General features: G+C 31.8%; 1 protein-coding gene across 1 annotated transcript in view; it reads left to right on the top strand.

The window, feature by feature from the left end:
* Positions 1-25,188, top strand: part of LOC139486744 (arginine--tRNA ligase, cytoplasmic-like) — a 116,326-nt gene that overhangs the window by 19,627 nt on the left and 71,511 nt on the right. The gene's annotated exons all lie outside the window — the stretch shown is intronic.

Genomic DNA, 25,188 nt, shown 5'->3' with positions numbered 1-25,188 from the left:
TACACATGTTCCCCATGATATGATCCTTCCAATTTTAATGCTAAATTATAGTTTTGACCCCAATTTCATGGTCCACTGAACATAGAAAATGATAGTGCAAAGTTCAGGTTAAAGTTTTTGGTCAAGGTAGTTTTTGATGATGTTAAAGTTACATCAAGTTGAAACTTAGTACACATAATATGATCTTTCTAATTTGAATTCCAAATTAAAGTTTTGACCCCAATTTCACGGGCCACTGAACATAGAAAATGATAGTGCGAGTGGGGCATCCGTGTACTGTGGACACGTTCTTGTTATTAGTAAATGTTACAGATACTTGACCTGATTTGGGTATTTTAAAGAGATACTAGAGGTTACAGATAATTTATGAATACTTTTCCATGTGAAGATTGGAAATAGGATTAAAAAAAAAATTATAAAATCCCTCTGATTTTAAAATGCTAGTTTATTAGGAATTCTCAAAACAAATATTATGTACCAATTGTAGTATGTTATAAGAATGAATTCCCATCTTTAGACATTACTATAATCTGTAAAGATATCCTTTAGTAATACTTTCACATGCATATTAAATATGAAATTAACCATCATCTTTAAATCAAACATTATTTATGAAACTAGTAATAAGACTTGACTTTTGATAATTGAATTTCATATTCTGTTCAATAAATGGATTACAATTATTGAATTATTTTAAATTGGAGATTTCATTGAATAAAACGTGACTCACAATTTGTACTTTTAAATACACAAATGTTGCATGTTGACTATTTCTAATTACAGGGGGTTGACAACATCATTTGTAACAAAGAAATTAACGCTGTTTTCTAAATTAGCTATTGATTAACCAGATGGCAATGTTTTTTGATGTTTATTTTTGTTGATTGTTTATCTTTGATCAATATTAAATTGGAGTTAATTAATGTTATGCTTAGAGAATATTGTTGATTTTCTGATCTAAGGTAAACATTGTATCTGCAGTGACAAATTGGTGGTTAATTATGATCACAATCATTTTCACTACTAGCTAAATGTCATTGAATATTATAATTATTGATAAGCGATTGTTATTTATTGTTTATTTTTGTTGTCTGGTCCTTTGATATTGTTAAATGAGGTGAATCATTGAATGAATGGTATCTGATTAGATGATGTATAGCATTGAAATATTGGTCATGGTATTTAGAACAAACTGCTATCAATATTAAAGAACATGTGTGACTTGATTATAATTATATGCTTGTCGAAGATGGAATGTACATGTATTATAGTTTACCAATGGTCGTCAGTCCTTCAACACTCTATGATAACTTTAATGTGCATAACCAATCTCATGCTATTTTAACACAGCATTAGGTTTTATAGGAAAACGCTTCCCAGGCTTTGGATTCTAAAAATTTTGAGTTTTAGTATTGCAAAGTTACTGGAGTCAGTTTTACAAAAAAAAACATACGACTAAGATTGCACGTAATTATACTGAATTGTTCATGACTTACAATCAACCTTAGTTTTTTTACTTTTACCTTGAATTCAGACAATTTTTCACTTTGAACACTATGCCTGTATCGATTTCCTCAAATTTCATATTATTGCATTATTGTTGGGAATGATAAAAGGATGGTCCCTTGGGACTTTTAGAATTATATAGTCTGTGATTAATGAGTAAAAAGACTAAGTGTCATATTTAAGTAAATTTTTCACATGTTGTACCATAACTTGAGTTTATTTGGATTGATTTACCGGAACTATGCATAGTCATTGGAATAGGTGAACACATCTTTTGAATTAAAAAATGTCATTCCAGAGTTATAAGACTTGGATGCTCAGATGAATAAAAGGCATTTTTAAATGTCAGTGATTATCAGACCTCTAGCATATCTAGTATGCCTGGACAAAATAATTACATGCCTCCATTTGTAGTAATTATCTTTCCTGCAGAGAGCATTTCAATATTTAAAAGAATACTCCTTGACCTGTATATCTGGTCATCTCTCTTTAAATTTCTTCCTTATTTACAAACTACCGATTAAGGTATGTTAAAAATCAAAAGAATTCATGATTAAAACCATATATAAAGATGGAAAAGATTGTATTTGTTAAATTAGAGATTGTTGCAGTATGCATTGCAATTACTTAGAAAAATTATTTTTAAAACTAAGTTTTTAACAACTTAAAATTAAGCATTTACACATGTAGTTTATTGATATAATTTTTTTTGGGGGGGAGGGGATGAGGGGTAGGGAGAAAAATGTAAGAGGTTGTTAAGATTAAATAGATTAATTGTTTCTATGAGGGCCCGATTTAGGACAGTATCACTCTATGATACTGAAATGAATTAAAGATAAGCTATAAGCACTTTAAAGCTTTTCATTTAGAGTTTAAGGTTCATTTAGAAAAAAGAATTAGAACTATTAAAGTTTCTTATGGTAAAAAGGAGAGAAGGGGGAATAAGGGAGATAATTCAGAAATGTGTTGGTTTCACTATTAGTTACACAGAAAGCAATTGTTCTAAATCTAGAATTTATCTGGTCAATAAAATTCAAATCAGGTGAGTCAGAGCCAAACCCAATATGAATTTTATTGTGCCTATAAATTCCGTATTAGGTCAATTGCACACTGTGCAATGAACTTATCCTGATTTTGTTATATTACATATTATTGTATTCATATTCAATTATTAAGACAATACCAACCAAATTTATTTAGATATTTAATCTAAAACTGTGAAAAATGAAAAATAATAGGACTATAAAGCAACTGAAATTGTTATTTTTATTAGGTCAATGGTATAAGGGGGATGATTCTAATTGACGTAATAATAAATTGTACTGAAATTTATTAGGACAATATCAGCCAATCAAATTGTGAGAAATTACTCTTAATCAGGATAATAAGTTTTATCAATCCTGTCTGAAAAATAGGATATACTTGTCCTTATTGTGGAACCTTGTCAGTGTTTGTCTAATGTAAAAAAAGAATTTTGTTTTAATGAAAGATGTTGTGTAGTTTCTGTTGACTTATAATAGACACCTGCAGGTGATTTTAAGTTAGACAAATGATATAGATATTTACTGTTGTAATATATAGACTGTGTAAAACTATGCCTGTTTTGTTTTCCTGTTGAAGATTTTTTGTCTCACTTGATATTTTTTATTCTTAAATATAGTGTCAGTTAAGTACATCATAGAGATCTCTCTCCCAGGGAACAATAAGATTTTTACATACTTAAAGATACAATTGGGAATACAAAATCCATCTTCACTGAAATTTTATAGTATTAATGAAACAACAATCTAGCAATATCAGATCTTTGAGTGGTATACTATCTGACAACTTCCTACTATCAAATTCAATATAAATCTCCATTTTCCATTTTCTATAGCTCATATAAGGTAATTAGGGGGACCTATATCTAACTATTGTGTTATCTTTGCCGACTAATGAATGTCATTTATCAGAATTGACAGTCGTAGAAATATTGACCTGTCGCAAAGAGACGGGAGGCTCATTATCAAGCGATTCTTGATTTAAATTTCGTTTGTGCGCCACTGATTAAAGATGTCCCCTTAATTGGCTGGTCACGATAAGAAATTTGTATGAATATCGTGAAGGCCTATTTTCGAATAATAATTAAGAATGTAAGATATCAACTCAAAGAGAATTCAAGTAGAAAATTTTAGTTGGAATTAATGGTAATTTATGGTGTGTTATTGATTAAACATAGATTTTCATTTCTAAGATTAATTAATTTCATTTGTATATTTTCTTTTGCTGTTTAGTTTGATCTTGTGTCTGATTACAGACAGCTTATGTCCTATTCTAATTTACATTCCTCTTTCTCCATATTTTTTCATACCATAAGCCATTCTACTTTTGTCATGTTCATCCATCTGTCATCTTTGTATCAACAGATTGTGTTTCTTTTACAATCTACCTTATAAAGTGTTTTCTGATTGAACTATAGCTTGAATATTTCTTGCAAGTATTTCATCACTGTAGAAAGATATTTCATGGAAAATGCTAAAGCTTTAACCTGCATTTTTGTTCATAACAGTGTTAAGAAAATATGTTTTTGACAACCTTGTTCTTCAACATCATAGTGCTCCTTACCCCACTTGACAATGTTAATGTATTACTTGATACTTTTGGCTTTAGTCAAGTAAATAAATTAAGTATCCATCAATCAAAAACTGTAAAGTCAGAAATTATTGCGAAAAATGCGTCAGGGTTATAATCGCAATAATTTAAACTCACATTTCGAAATATTTTATATGAATTAAACAGGATTTTATTCATGTTGCAAAAATTAAAATCGCATTATAGTCTTAAATGATAAAATTGCAATTATAAATGCACGCAATAATTTCTGAATTTACAGTAGCTAATAAATTGTAAATATAGGTATGTCATCTTTTTTCAATGTGCAAACTTTTGTTTAGATGCCAGCTGAAGCCCACCTCTGGATGCTGTATTTTCTCACTGTATAAGATCTATTAGTGGCCTTCGTCTGTTTTCTGTTCTTTACTTGGGTTGTGATTTCTTTAACACATTCCCCATTTCCATTCTCAGTTTTATAGGGATATGGAAAACAAAATAAAATGTATAATATTATGATAGAAATTAGGCTGGAGGATTGATGGGTAAAAGAAAATAGAAGGAGTTATTGTTATGAGTCCCCTATTACAGTAGAAAATTCAATAAAAAAAAAAAATAAATCGGGAAAATTTCCCGGATTTTTCATTGTACGAATGAACTAAAAATTGGGGAAAAAAATTTTTTGTCGCGTTTTTGAATTTTTCGGATCTGTGCAGAAATCTGTTTCCGTTTCCGGTCTTGTTTACATGAGACTTTGAATAAAATGTATATTTATCAGTCTTAAGAAAGGAACTAATACTAATTCATTTAAAAAAAAATGTTTGTTATTAAAAAAACGCTACCTGATGACAGCGTTTCTTTGTTTACATTGAATATGACGTCATAACTTAAATAACGTCACAACTAAAATCCCTAACAACAGAACCAAAATCGGAAACGTTACGGTATTTCCATTTCTCTTTTTAACATTGTTGATTTAAAAAAAAATCATAGACTTCGTCCCCATTCACAGGTAATGCCTTGTTTTAAATGTGCTGTAACTTCCAACAATACAAGCAATACACTAAAAGATTTCTGTTATCAAAACAATGAAGAAATCTATTATTTCTGTTTCCATCTGTTAAAACATGAATTTTGCAGTAAATATTTCAACAGATGGAATCCCATATATTTGCTGTATTGATAACTATTTGTGTATTTATCTCAAATGTTGGAAGCAACAGCAGTTCAGTGCATACTTAAAGATGATTCGTTATATTTTCATATATTTTATGAAATTAACATGTGGAGCTGGATCTGCTTACCCTTCCGGAGCACCTGAGATCACCCCTAGTTTTTGGTGGGGTTCGTGTTGCTTATTCTTTAGTTTTCTATGTTGTGTCAAGTGTACTATTGTTTGTATGTTTGTCTTCATCATTTTCAACCATAGCGTAGTCAGTTAATTTTTTGATTAATGAGTTTGTCTGTCCCTCTGGTATCTTCCGTCCCTCTTTTATGTGTATATGTGAACAAAATTTAAAAAAAATTTCAGCAAAATATCAATTTTACAATGCAACTCAAGTGCCGTTCAAAATAGGGTTAATTTGTACACAGCTGGACAGTAACTTAGTATATATTATAAGTGACATTATGTAAGATGACCAACACGTATCCATTAAAGGGAGAGAGGGGTTGGGTTGGGTTGGAGGGGTCCTGATCCCGAAATCCCTGGCTTAAAAACATGGAATCCTGAGGTCCTGAATTTAAAGAAATTTTAATCCCGACATCCTGAAATTTGAAAAAAAGAATTCCAGGATCCCAAAAGGATCAATCCCGAAATCCTGAGCTTAAAAACACCTGATCCCAGAGTCCCAATAAAGGTCCTTCCTCCCTCATTAAAAATTCACATTTTATTCAACTTTCTTATTCAATAAAATTGAGAATTGAAATTTGGAATGTGTCAAAGAGACAACAACCCGACCAAAGACCAGATAACAGCAAAAGGTCTTTCGTGAGTTTTTGTTTCAGCAAGAACATCCACCACCGGGAGATGTTCCTCAGCTGGCCACTAAATAAAAATGTGTACTCATACCACATCTTCTTATATCTAGCTAAGTGAACATGGACATCATTCTAAACTCCAAAACATTTACTTCCAAACATGTATGCTTTCACTTTCTATTTAAACTCACCATGGTATATAGTGACATAATTAATGTATATCTGATTTTGTTTTGCAAGCATAATATTTGGTATTGTTTTTATCCTGATGATGGCACCGAAACATGTAAACCAATGAAATTTCTGCAGCAGTCCCTAAAGTGTTGTTGTTATAAGACCTAAGCTTTCTGCTAAATATAAATTTGTATAGACTTGTGGCAGATATTTGTCAAAACCACAAAACTAGGTATAAAAGAAATACTGTTGTCAAGTTTTATAGTCAACTGTTCAGTATACGCACCAATTGCCTCTAAAAATAAATGTTTTATTCTTATAATGATTTCTAAGTGCAATGGTTCTCTCGTCTTCTCTTGGTCACCAGCATATAGACAAAAGCACTAATGTATACTTCACTTATGAATGCATGAAGTAGTATTGTCAAGTAAAATGATACAATGTGTGTCGTTATTATTCTTCAATATGTCTAGAAAATCTTAATATTTATCTTGGAGAATACAATGAAACCCTAGTAAATCTTAATAATGACCATAATTTACAAACATTTTAGGAGGATATTTTGTACCATTTCTAAAAGTGCTTTCAATATAAAAGAGCAGACTTTAAAATTATAGTAATCTGTACTGCAATTTGGTTAAGTAAGGAAATGGAAAATTGGTTTATTGAAGCAGAAAATTATGTTTTGTATAGATAACTAATGAGTTAAAATCTGTGGGTTGTAATTATGTCTGCGTGGTCATTTTTATGAATGGGGTGTATTAAGGGTAGTAATCTTTATCTAAGTAAAGATAATGATATTTTAGAAGATAAATACACAGTGATTATGGCCATATTAATCATTTGATGCTAGAATTGTACATTTAATTAGGTATAAGGCTGTTTTGGGTATGTAAGGTTGAATAATAATTGGTCAAGCAAAAACTTGTTCTTTTATGCTTATAGACTGTTAGCCTGTAGTTTTTATGGACTCGCAAATAAGTTGTCAGTGCCATAGACAGATGTCTGTTCATATTTTCATGAACAGACATCTGAGAAGAGTAAATGGACCATGAACTGCTTGGTTGAATTCCCTGCTTTCGTGGCAGTTCAGCTGGGGCAGTTCAAAAAAGTATGGAGGGTCATACAGACTACCAAAGAATGGTTGTCGCCATCACGCCTTTTGGTGGGATTGGGGCTAAAGGGTTAAGCTGGAAGCACCCTTTCCTCTTCAGGTTATTCTATCAGTTTGGGTAGTCAATCTTAGTGAGTGAGGAGGGGTCACAGAACCCCAGCAGCACCGCACCCCCTATCAATTAAGTATTTGAAGATTTCAAAATGGTAAACCTTTGAGATAACATTCCTTGTAAGTTGTACCTTATAAATAAGCAATGAGTATTTAGCACAGTAATTGGGTGGAAGAAACACTACTGTTAATTCAGAAATTATTGCGTGCAATTATTATTGTGATTTTGTTTGGACTAATATGCAATTTTAATTTTTTGCGATAATGAGAAAAATCCTGTTTAACCCATAAATTTCAAAATGCAGATTTAAATTATTGTGATTATAACCTGTTGCATTTGCAATAATTTTTGAATTTACAGTATACATGTGCTTGCATGATATTTTAGAATAGTATTTCATCAGTGTTACAAGTTTACTTCATTACAAGATTTATTTTATTATTTCCCACATGATTCTCTATTGACCTTTCTAAATTTTGATTTCTGATGAATTTTTAAATACCAAAAGTGAATATGAATGTTATTCTCACTTTAATTCTTTACATTTATACGTGTTTCATGGCTCTTTACAGAACTTTATAAACATCATTGAAGAGACTGCTTGGTGCTAAAATATCAGATATGTTTAATACTAATGTGTAGTTGGTCTTTTCATTAAATGGCATAAGTGAATAGAAATGTCTTGATATTTTGAAATGTTACCATTAATTTGATGTAACAGCATTATCTTATTTTGTGATTTCATGAAAATGGTGGATTTGTATGTGAAATTGTGTTCAAAGTTATCTTAAAAATCAGCCAGCCTACACAGGCAGCTTCATGATTGTTTTGAGCTCTTAGAATTTCATAATTTACTTGATCTTTCAATTCAAGAAAAAAAAATGATGAAAGGTCAAATGAATTGTATATAGACAGACCACAATGACTCATTAAGATCAAATACAAAATGGTTTAAACATTTGAAAAATCCTTTGTTAGTCAGTAAACTTTCATTTTTGTACAGATATTATTGGCCAATGGACTCTGATGATAGTTTCAGAGCAACTTGAAAGAATGAAATCAGTTATTGAACATCTTGATCTGTGGAATTAACACCATAGTTTTTTGTAAAACCGTATCAATGCTTGTGATTCACAGCAACACTTGATTGGAGATTCTGAGAAACTTGATCTTTTTAGATCAAACAATAATCAGATTTGCTCTTTGGCATCAACCATCTCTTATTGTACTGTAATTAGATGCAGTATTGATGAATAGTGTTCTGAGACAAACATAAGTTCCAACCTATAGCAGATGAATTAATATGTTGGTGTGGATATGTGATAGATATTTTATAAATGTTACTATAAAGATATAAATTGTTGACAAAAATGAGCTTACTATTGTCTTTATAAGGAGTGTTATGACGGAATATTAATATATAGAACTGTTTGTATGATCTTCCTTAACCTAAAGACAAGAAATATTGTTTTGAAAACCACATGCAGTATTTACGAAGGTGGTAGATCCAATATATCTTATGTCTTTATTAGCTGTTGTCTATAGATTGTGTACTACATGATATTTTTATTAGTAATTAAAAATACATTTTTGATATAAACTATCTGCCTACAATTACCTATGTTGCTTTTTGCTATACAGTAAGTTACAGTTGCTTACAAATTGAAAATTTTTTGGTTGTATATTGGTATCACGTTGGCGTCGTCGTCTGAAGACATTTGGTTTTCGCACTCTAACTTTAGTAAAAGTAAATAGAAATCTATAAGTAAATAGAAATATATGAAATTTAAACACAAGGTTTATGACCATAAAAGGAAGGTTGGGATTGATTTTGGGTGTTTTGGTCCCAAGAGTTTAGGAATTAGGGGCCAAAAAGGGCCCAAATAAGCATTTTCTTGGTTTTCGCTCAGTAACTTTAGTATAAGTGAACAGAAATCTATGAAATTTTAACACAAGATTTTAACCACAAAAGGAAGGTTGGGACTTTTGGTCCCAACGAATTAGGGGCCAAAAGGGGATCCAAAATTAAATGTTGTTTGATTTCATCAAAAAGATGAATTCTTTAATATGCCGAATCTAACCCTGTATTCAGATTCTTAATTTTTGGTCCTGTTTTCAAATTGGTCTACATTAAGGTCTAAAGGGTCCAAAATTAAACTTAGCTTGATTTTAACAAAAATTGAATTCTTGGGGTTGTTTGATATGCTGAATCTAAACATGTACTTAGATTTTTGATTATGGGCCCAGTTTTCAAGTTGGTCCAAATTGGGGTCCAAAATTATTATATTAAGTGTTAATAGTGCGTAATAGCAAGAAATATTCAATTGCACAGTATTGTCCCGTTTTCAAATTGGTCTACATAAATGTCCAAAGGGTCAAATATTAAACTTTGTTTGATTTCAACAAAAATTGAATATGTGGGGTTCTTCAATATATGCTGAATCTAACCATGTATTTAGATTTTTAATATTTGGGCCTGGTTATCAAATTGGTCCACATTGAGGTCTAAAGGGTGTAAAATTGAACATTACATGTATTTGATTTCATCAAAAATTTAATTCTTGGGGTTCTATGATATGCTTAATCTACCCATGTATTTAGATTTTGGATATTGGACCATAATAGGTAAATGTCCAATTTAAAATTTTTAAGTTTTTAAGTCTAAGTTCTTAGACCACAATCATTCTGTGTCAGAAACCTATGTTGTGTCAACTATTTAATCACAATCCAAATTCAGAGCTGGATCAAGCTTAAATGTTGTGTCCATACTTGCCCTAACTGTTCAGGGTTCGACCTCTGAGGTCGTATAAAGCTGTGCCCTGCAGAGCATCTGGTTTTGCTATGGCATCATCAGTTTGTTTTGCACATATGAGTTTCAATATGCCTTTGATATCTTTTTCTTCCCTTTACTCACAAAATTATATAAACATGATAAAGGGGAGACATCATATCTCTGTGTCAACAGTTTATTATAGAAATAGACAAGGCTTTAATGCTTAAATTGAGGTTCAAGAGGACTAGCAATTTTGACATTACCAGTACTATTACTCAACAAAGAAGCAGGATTTTAGGAGCCTTTGCTTGCAAACTTACTAAACAAATAAATCAAAAAACTTGTATTCTTGTTATTTGTACAAAAGTTGGCTGATTACAGGATGAAAGTTCTAATTAGGTATCTTTTACATCAGCAAATAAATTAGATTAAATCTTGTAAATAAAATGATTAACCCTGGAACTGATGGACTTGTCTTAATGAATAGATTGAAAGTAGATTAAGGAGAATTATATTGGAGATAGATGTTTTCTTCCTCAAGGACACTAATTGTGACGTTAAGATGAACTTAGGCAAATGACAAGTTTTTTCCAGAACATGTTTATGAATATATGTGACTGATACATACTTCTGTATTGTGGTGGTCAGTTTTTATTTGAGGAGGAAACTTGAGTGCCCAGAGAGAGAGAACTACAATTTTTTTTTAGAAAAAATGACAATCCTTAAGTCAAATATGATTAAAGTCAAGTTCACCTGCCACATGCATGACTCAAATATTTTCTGAATAACTGTAAACCAACACTTTTTCCGTCATGCTACAAGATATTGTTTTAATATCTGTTAATTAATTTTAGCATTTTGTTCCTGAACAATGAATTTTTAACCGGTTAAAGAGACTATGTGTTGTCATGCAATACTCTCAGAAAACATTTTATTTAAGGAATTCATGTATAACCTCTGAAGTCAATCAAATCTATAAGAGCACCCTTAAAAAAAATGCTATTCAAAATTTATACAATGAAGCCAAAAGTCGGGGGAAAAAATGAATTAATTATAATTAAAAATTGTTTTGGTCTGTATGCGTAAAGATGAAAGAAAGTATGAAACGTTAACCAGGAAATGGAACGGAAAAGAAATCTATGGTAAAAGTTAGCAATATGATTTAATTTGGACAGCCATCCCTATCAATCCTATTAGCTGTAATTGTAATGTGATTACGTTACTAATCAAGATCCATTACTATCAAATGTTTCCCAGAAATGGCTTTAGTAGGATTTTAATGTGGCAACTGTTTATTTAATTATCAATATTACACTGAAACATTCCATAGTCATATTGTTTGAAGGATTTAGAGAATTATTGACAGGAATAAATAAATGTAGAATTATTGTTGCGATTCTGACCTTTTCATTGAAATTCAATTTCTATTGTGGGGGCTTTTATATAAAAACACTTAATATGTAATTTTATAGAGATGTATCATATATTGGCACACAAATTTGTCACCAACATAACTGATCAGTCTCAAGGATTAATGTCTCATATTAGTTTTTGTAGAAATAAAAACAGTCCTGGTTTTAATTTTGAATATCAATTAAATATTGTCATCAGTCGTTGGGATTGCAATCTTTCTTTGTTCTGATGGTAGCCAATAGTTCTAGGTGTGGGTGTAGTTTCTATGTTAATGTTAATTTCCTATGAGAATGAGTAATCTCAATATATCATCTTTTGTAAAAGGCTTTTTTTTTTTTTAAAGCAGATTAGATTTACATCAAAAGTATATTTTCTGAAGGAATATGTACATAAAAAGAAAGCTTTTTTATAATATATTAATCAAGTTTCAGGTATATTGAAATCCAGCAGAGAAAAACTAAAATTGTAATAAGAAAAAATCTTCACTAAAAGTTATTTTATAAAATTGAGAATGGGGAATATGTGGAAAAGAAACAACAGCCCGACCAAAGAGTAGATAACTGCAGCCGATGGCCATCAATAGGTCTTTAAAGCAGCAAGAAAATCACTCACCCAGAGGTGGATGAAAATGGACGTCATACAAAACTCCAAAACATATGAATTATCTTAACTAAAATTTAAAAATAGAATACAGAGCTCCTGACATGGGACAGGCACAAAAATATGGCAGGGTTAAACATGTTTTCTGAGATTTGAAACCCCCCCCCTTGAATCTCTAGCCAATGTAGAAAAAGAAACACACAGCAATACACGCAGTAAAACTCAGATGAAAAGAAGTCTGAGTCTGATGTCAGAATAGGTAACAAAAGAAACTAAGCAAAATGACATTGATACATAAATTAACAAAGGACTACTAGCAGTAACTGACATGCACCTCCAAACTTCCGGTAAACTGTTTGACAGATTATGTCTTCATCATATGAATACATGAGTGTTTTGCTATTTTCTGTTCATCTCTTTATATAAAGTATGGAACTGACTAAAGCCCTCAAAGTAAAATCAAAAAGGTTATTTAAGATCAAAGCTGTAAATGTTTAATAACACATCAATCAAGTTTCAAGAAGTTGAGTTAGATTTGTTTCAGACATTTTAATAGTAGATGTTTGTCTTATTGGGAGGAAGTTGTGAAAGTAAAAAAGACAGAGTTATTCTTGTATTGGCCCAGTTATATCAAAATGGTTTGTCTTTAAAAAGAGCTTCAACTTTGAATAATTTTAATATTGAAGGTCATAAAATGACATTTTATAATTATACTATCCTTGCAAATGAAATGTATGTCAGATCTTTCTTTAAAAAAAAGAAAGAGAAAGACTGATTGAAGTGGGAACTTGGACAAAGAAAGTAAAGATCTTAATTTTATCACACTGATGAAGTTTCTTTCTAGATAACTGCAAACTAGTGGCTTGTTTGGTAGAGCTGTGAAAGTTGTTTCCTCTATGCATTGTTATAAATAGTGTGAATTCTGAAATTATTTTGATGTGACATGAAAGACCAAAATGTAAGAATAATTACTGTGATCAGGAAAAGCTTTAAAATGTGAGTTCTTATTATTGGGAGACTGACCCAGACACGTTTATTCACAATAATTTCTGGATTTATAGTATAAATAAACTGTTCTTGACTAAAATATCAAAGAATGATTTATATATACATCTGTATACTCAGTTATGGTTTGAATAATCAGTGTGAAAATAGAAATTCATTTGCATATATTGGAATAATAACTAGATTTGTTCATAATATGCCTACTAAACAATTCTTTTTCTGTTGTCTGGTAAAACAAAGAAAAAATAAAAGAAACTGAGCTAACCATTTATTTGTTGATTTCTGTGTTATTAGACCAGTTGTAGCTCATTTACGATTCTTCTTTCATTGTCTGTCAGGTAATTAGCTTATTTATATACAATAGCTAAAATCGTTTTATTATGTTGTCTGAGCCTCTAATTTCTCAGACAATTGCTACCGATCGTAGCCCTCGTCAATCCCTACAAGAAATAGTTAAGACAAGCCAATTGTAACGGAGATGAAAACAAGCAGGAAATTGTATGGGGATGTCTCTTGTGTGGCTGCATGACTAGGCAAGAGATAGATTCATCTGGGGGAAATGATTTCCTAATGTCATCTGAGTATTGTTTCTGGTAGGAAATGTAGTAATATTCACCATATGGTTGTGTGATTTTTAGTGTCATTGACAGACATCTGATATATCAATTTACCTTTAATTTGCACTGATTGTCTGTAGCAGAAATGAAACTCATTATAAAAAGGATGGAGACTCGACAATAAAAACAGTAAAGCCTATAGAATATTTATACTTGTAAATTTACAAAATCTTTAAAACTCCGTTTATTATTATAATTAAAAAAATAATCTAACAGTTTATAACAACCTCAACCACTATAAAATGCCATTTTAAAAGTTAGCATTGTAAATAGATCAGGTTGTTTGTTTCGAAGATGTATTGTATTACATTTTGTAACACTTGTACATTGCATTAGCTTACTATATGCAGGTTTGGTTCTGGCTAATTGTTGAAAGCTATAGTTGGCACATATTGTAACCTGTTTTAGTTGACATCTTTGGTGGATATTTATCTCACTGGCAATCCACCACATCTCTTTAGTTTTTTGGGGATAAAGATTGCAATTGAAATGCAATCGCAACCCAATTGTCACTGGCTTGATAGCTCTATTTCCTGACCCTATCACTACATTTCAGAGCACAAACGTTACATAGATCAACATAATGCAGGGAGGTTATTATTCTCCAGATCCTATCCATGTGCATTATGAGTGATTTATTGATGAATTGTACTCAGATGTTCAACTTTTTGTTATGACATTGTCAATTAATTTTTAGTTTGATTGTCCCTTTGGTATTGTTTGCCTCTCTTTAACAGTCAACCCTGCATGAAGACAATTCATCTATTTAGCAAAAAAACTTTTTATACATGCAGGTTTTCTGTCTGTGTTGAAGACCTATTGGTGGCCTTCGTCTGTTTTCTTCTCTTTGGTCAGGTTGATGACACATTCCAATTTCCATTCTAAATTTATTGACTGTATATAACATTGTGAGTAGTAATTGATGAATTAAAATTGTCACCAGATTCTATATAGCAAAACTCATCATATTTTATTATTACAGGGTCAGTGTAGTCACTCTTACCAAGTGTCCAGTGACAATGATTTGCTTCATTATAACCATAATTAGAAAGTGTGATTAGGTCAAGCTAACTTCAAAAGGCTAGTACTCGTGTGTACTTCTATAGCTTGATACAGATTTTGTATGTGACATGGCTGGTTTGTTTTACAAGAATAAATCTGCTGATGTCACCACCATCTGGTGGTTCATTGTATTGTGATTGAGGAGATAGACAGCTATTAAGTGTTCAAACAAATTTTCTTTGTATAGATATATACGAATATGTACTTTTGTATACTTTTGTATCAGGGGAAAAAAAGAACTCCAAAAATAGAAAATGATGCTTTTGTGTGGTGGAATGATTAGGATTCAATCTCTCATGAGCATTTAAAATCGTGTTGAATACATCTGGTAGCATCAACATTTTTTTCTACCATCTTTTCTGAATTATACAGTTAAAAAAGAACGTACTCTGCAAAATTTAATAAATAAAATTGACTAAGCACTTACTGAAGTAAATGCTTGCAGTACATTAATGAATTGAGTTACAATACTTTATCTGAATAAAAGAGATGTTAGGAAAATGTCTGTGAGACTATGAGCTGCCCAATAACGCAAAAAACAAAAAGACAACCACACGTGATTCTGAACATACAATAGACAGGTATCTATGTAATATATGTAAGTGAATTATAGACTCCATAATGACGCCTTTTGACGCCACCCCTTTTACTCCATAATGACACCTTTTGATGCCTGTGTAGTACCTCAGTTGAAACGCTCTGACTTCAAAATGTCTGCATCAGACTTAATAAAATTTGTATTTTTAAATTTTCAGCATTTTATTGAAAAATCATAGGCGAATCATGTATGTGAAAAAACAAAATTCCATGGAGGAAAGGGTTAAAGCAAACTATCTGCCATTAATTCCAACTTTCCTAAATGACAAACGTTACACCTGCAGTCCTTCTGTTCTCTTTACATGGCATTATATGGGGTTTGACGGACATAGTTATTTATTTGATCTTTAAGTTGAAGAAGTGTTGTATACATTCCTAACCACATAAGTCTTTTCACCAGACTAAGCATTTGATATCCAATCACTGAATCACGTTTTATTATGAGACTGATTATGTAGGGCAAACCATATCAAATCACATGAACAGTCTGTCCCACTAGACAACTGTGTACTTTTAATTTACTTTGCATACTTTTATTATTTTGTATAAGTGAGGATACTGGACTGGTTATAACTGAAACAAATTAGTTTATTTGATTGAAGTATGAGACAGTGAAACCTCAAAAACTTAATCAGCTGAACATAAAAATAGAAATAAAAATAATATTCTCGATTTCTTGTAAACTACATATATATATAATTGGATCAATGAACTTTTGAATCGACAGACAGCTTAGTCTAATAAGTTTATACTACTACACAAATAACTAATCCTGTTAACAGCTGTTCAGTTGTGATGTACTTAGCCTTGTCGCGAATCTTCTATTGATGAGTGGCTAAGTAAGGCGGTTGACACTTGTAACGATATGGATCTAATTGTACCATAATTAGCACTGTCTTGCCATTGCAAGGTTTGCTTGCATTGTAAAAATAAGGAATGGAGGACATGATGTACCTACTGTTGGAGATTGTCATAACTTATTTTGACTTAATTTAGCATTGGTTTATTAGTCTCTAATAATTGTCATTTCAATTTTGCAACAATAAAACAGACAACCCAAAAATTTTATAAATATCTGTTGTTTTAAATACTTTTTCAATTCAGAGTTGAAGACTAAAATGCAATTTTTAATCAAAACTATTCACTGTTTTGGAAAATAAATCAATCTTATGCAACTTTTTTCTTTTTCTTGTCCCTTTAAATAATTTTATCACTAAGCATCTATAAATAATATTTTGACATCTTTTGTCATTAAAAACAGGAAAATTGTCAATACATGTACATTATATATATGCATGTCTTCATTAATATAATAATTATTGTAATAAGAACAATAAAATATTGATTCAGTTCATATATAAATCACTATAATTTTCAAAACATCAACACATGTAACAGGAAATGCATAAATGATTCAGATCAAAACTCACACTTCCATTCATTGTGACATATATATGTTCGGTTGAGATGTTATTTGACGGAGAACCTTGCCCTAGAAAATTGATATTATATTATATAAGGAAGACCAAAAGGAGAAATATGTTTGAAACTTAGAAAATAGATGCTTGTTTTTATCACAACATGAATGTCCTAGGAGGGGTTGAGGTCTCTAAAACAGGATAAACCCTGCCACATTTGTTATGTGCTTAAATCCCAAGTCTCAAGCCTGTAGTTGTCATTGGTACACTGCCTTTCATTTTTGATTTTCTTAAACTGTTTTGTTATAAATTAGGTCATTATTTTTATACGACCGCCAAAAATACTTTTGTTTGAATTGTTTCACGTTTCTTATGTCAGGGAATTTTATAACTATAAAGTAAAGGTTTTTCTCATTGTTAAAGGTGGTAGGGTGACCTTTCATTGAATTGCTTGTATCCAGTAATTTAACCACTGGTAAGTTATAAGTTGCCTCATTGGCAATCATAGCACATTATTTTTGTAATGAATGCATATTTGCAGGAGTAAAAATGCATTATTTATCCTCCAACCAATATCTTTACATTAAACTATTTGTTTTATTTTATTACATCTTTGTGCATTTTTTTATACGACGGCAAATTTCTTTTTGCATCGTATAATGCTTTATACTGCACTCGTTCTATTTGAGCAGTCAAACTGTGTTGACCGTATATTTCTATGTTGTATACAGTCACTGACATGATATCACTTTTCCTCATGAATATTTAAATAGAAATTGTCGAAACTATCTTTAATTATTCATACGACCTCTTCAACCTGTTCTTGTTTCCAATGTAAATAAAGATGCATTTAACACTCAAACTTGTTTCTTCTATAATTTTTGGAAAAAATATATTTCACTTGTTAATATTTTTTGTTTGCAACCTATAAATCATTATGTTTTAATTATGTTTATTGTTGATATTTAACAAACGAATTTTGTTCACCACTGTTTTCAACAGGTAATGATGTACATTTCATCATACTGTATACTTCTCCGCCTGTGTGATATGAGGCCTTTTTAAAGGGTGATTTCTCCCAATATTTAAATCAAATAAATAATATTAACACAATAAACAACAATTGAAAATGTTTTTTGGATTGCAGTATAAAGACAATAATAGTGCATTGACTTGACATATCAACGATATAAGGATTCGGTCCGAAACGGGGAAAGTGCTCGGCACAGCCTCGCATTTCCTGTTTCTAAGTCTCATCCTTATATCGTTGATTAATCGCACCGCGGGTAAAATATCATGTTGTGATTGGTTTAGCGCCATCACGTGGTGACCCCCTATGAGACCGTAGGGGGTTAGTAAATTTCATAGGGGGTTCATGACGTCACATCCTACTGTTAATGGTGACGTCGTCTATTGATGTTGTTGTATTTCATTGTTTATTTTTCTACAAAACGCAGCAGAAAAAGTCCTGCGTGCGATAAATTCGTTATACGGTTCACTACTGACCCCCTACGAATCCATAGAGGGTGAGTAAAATCCATAGGGGACTCGGCCTACGGCCTCACCCCCTATGGATTTTACTAACCCTCTATGGATCCGTAGGGGGTCAGTAGCAAACCATATAACTTATAATGTCAAGTCAATGCACTATTATTGTCTATATCATGTCGTCTGCTTCGTCGTCGTCTGAAGACACATTTAGTTTCCGTGTAATAACTTAAGTTTTAATGAATGTAGGTCTATAAATTTTACAAGAAGATTTAATACCACTAAAGAGAGGTTGGGATTGATTTTGGGGATTATGGTCCAAATAGTTAAGTAATTAAGGGTCCAAAAAGGGGGCCGAAATGAGCATTTTTGCAGTTTTCAAACAATAACTTGTGTTTAAGTGTATGAATCTTTCTGAAATTATTTCACAAGTTTCCATACCATGAAGGGATGGTTAGTATTGACTATGGGGGATTATGACTCAAAATGTTTTGGAATTAGGGGCAAAAAAGGGGGGAAAACTAGGTTTTTCTGGTCAATAGACAATTAAGACAATTTAAAAGCAGCGTAAGGGAGGTAACTCAAAAACATTTAACATACAATGTTCAGATATACCTCCCTTACACTTCTTGTAAATTATGTATAAAGGAATGTCAGGTTTTGGAGTAATTGCAAAAAAAGGGGGGTGGTAGTAGTTTTCAAATTTTTTTTCCCTAATTTCTCAAATTCCAAATTTTTGTAAAGTTTGAAGAAGAAATCTTTCATTGCACAATATTGCACAATAGATTGTAAGATCTTGACATTTGTTTTGTGTCAGAAAGTCATATTATGTCAAATATTTGATCACAATCCAAATTCAGAGCTATATCAAGCTTGAATGTTGTGTCCATACTTGCCCTAATTGCTCAGGGTCTGACATCTGCAGTCGTATAAAGCTGCGTCCTGCAGAGCACCTGGTTTAGGCATGAAACACAGGGGTTTCAAATAAAGTTGGGATAATTTCCAGGGCTGAGATAAAACGACAAATGATAAAATTGGTATAGTTATGTAAATGAAAATAACACTTACCCCCGGTATTAATTTGCACGTCTAACTCGTGGTTGAATCACGTACATCAAAATACGGAGATGCTCAGAAATTTTTTAACAGATAAAATTACCTTGTCAGTTAAAGGATGCCGGGAATCAATTTGCCTATAAAACATGTAGATAACTTCAAAAATAGGTGTATTTTAAAAAAAGTCTGTCTTGTTATGGAATTAAGTGATAAGAATCAAACATAATTTTGTCTTGTTATGGAACCGATATGAATCAAACCGCTATTATTGAGATTGATCATAATAGACGTGTGGTGATAAGTGTATTAGATTACGGATATCAACCACACCTTCTATGATGTTATCCAAGTATCTTGTTTAAGATCTGACTATATTAATGTATTGAAATTAAAGAAATATGATCAGTGTTGCTCAGATTGCAATAATAAATCCCTCAGTAGGGCTTTATTACAGCTTTATTATGTTTACTGTTATATTGAATTTATATTTCACAGGAAGAGATGTATATATAGATTCTTACATTAAAAAGAGTAGATTATTGAATTTATCCGATCTCGATAGTTAATTTATCAATTTTAAAGTCCGAGCCTCGGCGAGGACTTTAAAATTTATAATTTAACTATCGAGATTGGATAAATCCGATAATCCACGAGTAACTATGTAAGAATCTGTTTCTCTAATGATTAAACAATACATTTTCTTTTTTTGTTAACCGAAAATCCTCTTCGAGTGCCTTTCACATTGCACGAAGTTGTCAATTTCATTAACACTGTTAAAGCATATTTTGATTCATCCAGTTAGGTAAAATGGTCATGACCCTTAAGATCATCCAATGATCCTTTGAGATCACTGGCAACCACACGTTGATTGAATTTTTTTATACAATGGGTTCGGAAAGGGATAAATTTCCATAGAATTAGAGAAAGAATCCTATTCCTCTATAACTATAGCAGATTAATTATTTTTGCAAAAAAAAATCTTCACAATAAATGACTGGCACACTGTTCTAAGCTGTTAATGCACACAATGCTCTTGTTTTGCCAATGTTTTTATATACACCAAAAATGATGAATTGTTTGTCTTAAAATTTTGAAAAAGACTGAAGAAATTAAAATTTCAAATTAAATCTAATGAGATTTTTTCTATGTATTAGAAGTTAGTTGAAGGACAAGGCTAGCATCTTTTTAGCTCACCTGGCCCGAAGGGCCAAGTGAGCTTTTCTCATCACTTGGCGTCCGTCGTCCGTCGTCGTCCGTCGTCCGTCGTCGTCGTCGTCCGTCGTCGTTAACTTTTACAAAAATCTTCTCCTCTGAAACTACTGGGCCAAATCAAACCAAACTTGGCCACAATCATCATTGGGGTATCTAGTTTAAAAAATGTGTGGCGTGACCCGGTCAACCAACCAAGATGGCCGCCACGGCTAAAAATAGAACATAGGGGTAAAATGCAGTTTTTGGCTTATAACTCAAAAACCAAAGCATTTAGAGCAAATCTGACATGGGGTAAAAATGTTTATCAGGTCAAGATCTATCTGCCCTGAAATTTTCAGATGAATCGGTCAATCGGTTGTTGGGTTGCTGCCCCTGAATTGGTAATTTTGAGGAAATTTTGCTGTTTTTGGTTATTATCTTGAATATTATTATAGATAGAGATAAACTGTAAACAGCAATAATGTTCAGCAAAGTAAGATCTACAAATAAGTCAACATGACCAAAATGGTCAGTTGACCCGTTTAGGAGTTATTGCCCTTTATAGTCAATTTTTAACCATTTTTCGTTAATTAAAGTAATCTTTTACAAAAATCTTCTCCTCTGAAACTACTGGGCTAAATTAATCCAAACTTGGCCACAATCATCTTTGGGGTATCTAGTTTAAAAAATGTGTGGCGTGACCTGGTCAACCAACCAAGATGGCCGCCACGGCTAAAAATAGAACAAAGGGGTAAAATGCAGTTTTTTACTTATAACTCAAAAACCAAAGCATTTTGAGGAATTCTGACGGGATAAAAATGTTTATCAGGTCAAGATCTATCTGCCCTGAAATTTTCAGATGAATCAGTCAATCAGTTGTTGGGTTGCTGCCCCTGAATTGGTAATTTTGAGGAAATTTTGCTGTTTTTGGTTATTATCTTGAATATTATTATAGATAGAGATAAACTGTAAACAGCAATAATGTTCAGCAAAGTAAGATCTACAAATAAGTCAACATGACCAAAATGGTCAGTTGACCCGTTTAGGAGTTATTGCCCTTTATAGTCAATTTTAACCATTTTTCATAAATTAAATTAATCTTTTACAAAAATCTTCTTCTCTGAAACTACTGGGCCAAATTAATCCAAACTTGGCCACAATCATCTTTGGGGTATCTAGTTTAAAAAATGTGTGGCGTGACCTGGTCAACCAACCAAGATGGCCGCCACCGCTAAAAATAGAACATAGGGGTAAAATGCAGTTTTTGGCTTATAACTCAAAAACCAAAGCATTTTGAGGAAATCTGACATGGGATAAAAATGTTTATCAGGTCAAGATCTATCTGCCCTGAAATTTTCAGATGAATCGGTCAATCGGTTGTTGGGTTGCTGCCCCTGAATTGGTAATTTTGAGGAAATTTTGCTGTTTTTGGTTATTATCTTGAATATTATTATAGATAGAGATAAATTGTAAACAGCAATAATGTTCAGCAAAGTAAGATCTACAAATAAGTCAACATGACCAAAATGGTCAGTTGACCCCTTTAGGAGTTGTTGCCCTTTATAGTCAATCTTTAACCATTTTTCATAAATCTAAGTAATCTTTTACAAAATCTCCACTGAAACTACTAGGCCACAATCATCTTTGGGGTATCAAGTTTGAAAAATGTGTCCGATGACCTGGCCATTCAACCAAGATGGCCGCCACGGCTAAAAATAGAACATAGGGGTAAAATGCAGTTTTTGGCTTATAACTATGAATTCAAAGCATCTAGAGCAAATCTGACAAGAAGTTAAATTGTTAATCAAGTCAATATCTATCTGCCCTGAATTTTTCAGATGAATTGGACAACTGGTTGTTGGGTTGCTGCCCTCCAATTGGTAATTTTTAAAGAAATTTTGCCGTTTTTGGTTATCTTGAATACTATTATAGATAGCGATAAACTGTAAACAGCAATAATGTTCAGCAAAGTAAGATCTACAAATAAGTCAACATGACCTAAATGGTCAATTGACCCCTTAAGGAGTTATTGCCCTTTATAGTCAATTTTTAACAATTTTCATTAATTTGGTAAATATATACATGTAAATTTTTACCAAATATAGTTCTCTGTTACTAATGGGCAAAGTTCATTATAGATATAATTGTAAGAAGCAAAATCGTTCAGTAAAGTAAGAACTTCAAACACATCACCATCACCAAAATACAGTTTTGTCATGAATCCATTTGTGTCCTTTGTTTAATATGCACATAGACCAAGGTGAGCGACACAGGCTCTTTAGAGCCTCTAGTTATAGATAGAGATAAACTGTAAACAGCAATAATGTTCAGCAAAGTAAGATCTACAAATAAGTCAACATGACCAAAATGGTCAGTTGACCACTTTAGGAGTTATTGCACTTTATAGTCAATTTTTAACCATTTTTCGTAAATCTTAATTATCTTTTAGAAAAATCTTCTCCTCTGAAACTACTGGGCCAAATTTAACCAAACTTAGCCATAATCATCATTGGGGTATCTAGTTAAAAAAATGTGTCCGTTAACTCGGCCAACAAACCAAGATGGCAACCATGGCTAAAAATAGAACATGGGGGTAAAATGCAGTTTTTGGCTTATAACTCAAAAACCAAAGCATTAAGAGCAAATCTGACAGGAAGTAAAATTGTTGATCAGGTCATGATCTATCTGCCCTGGAATTTTCAGATGAATCGGATAATCGGTTGTTAGGTTGCTGCCCCTGAATTGGTAATTATGAGGAAATTTTGCTGTTTTTTTTGTTATCTTGAATATTATTATAGGTAAAGATAAACTGTAAACAGCAATAATGTACAGCAAAGTAAGAACTAAAAATAAGTCACTATGACCAAAATAGTCAATTGACCCCCTAAGGAGTTATTGCCCTTCATAGTCAATTTTTAACAATTTTCTTAAAATTTGAAGATTTTCAATAACATTTTCCACAGAAAGTACTGTTATAGATAGAGATAATTGTAATCAGCAAGAATGTTTAGTAAAGTAAGATCTACAAACATCACCATCACCAAAACACAATTTTGTCATGAATCCATCTGTGTCCATTGTTTAATATTCACATAGACCAAGGTGAGCGACACAGGCTCTTTAGAGCCTCTAGTTAGTTTTAAGATTTGATTAAATTTGTTAGAAATTTTCTACTCTAACATGTCTAAAATGATTATTTTATTGTAAGTCTTTCTATGTTGTGATGTTTCACTATTGTTTCCGGTAAGGGAGAAAGTTGGTTCCTATCATAGGGAACCTGCTTCATTTGTTTGTTCCTGTCCTAATTCATGAACCTGATGTTCAATGGTTGTCGTTTTGTGTGAGACAACGCTCTGTGCACATGTTGAAGAATGTACTTTGACCTATGACCTGTGATGGTAAAAACTTTTACAAATTGTGACTTGGAGAGTATCTCATTGGCACTCATACCACATCTTTTTATGAATGAAAGCTAAAGAACTGATGAATGATCATGAATTTGTCAGCATGACCTTTGTATGATTTCCTTGGTGTTTAATATTATAATGACACTTGTCATGGTATCAACCCATGCTAATTCTTGTTCATTTTCACCTTGCAAAAATGTTTGTTGGATTTACTGTCTCATTGGCAGTTATCCCCCCTTACATATTTAGGTGGTTTGTAAAATACAATACTGATGACTACCAAAATGGCTGGATTTAGTTGATTTTTAATTTAATTTTATGAATTAAAGGAGATAGAATGTCTGTTACCATGGTAAATAATGCCACAAAAATAAGTTGGTGTAAAATTTTCTGTTCATATAAATCTGATGTTAATGATAGTTCAAAAAACAATGCAAAGTAAGATTTTTTCAGTTCTATAGGAGAACGTTAGCAAGTAGTGTTCTCTTAAGTTGTCATGTTAGATGGCATTATTAGGGACATTTAACCAACCTCTGTCACATTTAAAGTTGAAGCAGAAGTAATTGAACGACTTCTACAAATGACTAGAATTTAGATTATATTGTAGAACTAATTGAGGTCTATCAGTTTATGCCCAAGCTTAAGCTTATTGGTATTTATGTTTCATTTTGTTTTGTCATTCTTTAAATGCCATGTAATTTTACTGAACTTTTAATCAAATTAATTGTGAATACAATTTTTCAATATTCTGTAATGATATTGAAGAGTCTGTCCAGGTTACTTTCCTTTTATTATTTTCTGTTTGTGATAATTTTTCTATTTGTATTTCAATATTGAGGGGAAAAAGTCATTGGTCTGACATATTCTAAATTTGGAATACTGTGAGGACAATATTATTCATAAGATACATGTACCAATCCTGGGTACAAGTGAACCACAACATTAAGTGTTCAACAAATGACATATTCTATGTAGATTTGTATGCAGACTTTGACAAAACCACGAAATTTACTTTCCACGTAGATGTAAGTTTTTCACAGTCTAACATCCAAAACATGGTTGTTAAAAAATGGAGTACTCCTATAA

This window comes from Mytilus edulis, chromosome 8 (assembly GCF_963676685.1).
Source record: "Mytilus edulis chromosome 8, xbMytEdul2.2, whole genome shotgun sequence".
Lineage (NCBI taxonomy): Eukaryota > Metazoa > Mollusca > Bivalvia > Mytilida > Mytilidae > Mytilus > Mytilus edulis.
Note: the sequence above shows the minus strand (reverse complement) of the source record. Positions and strands in the feature narration are given on the sequence as shown.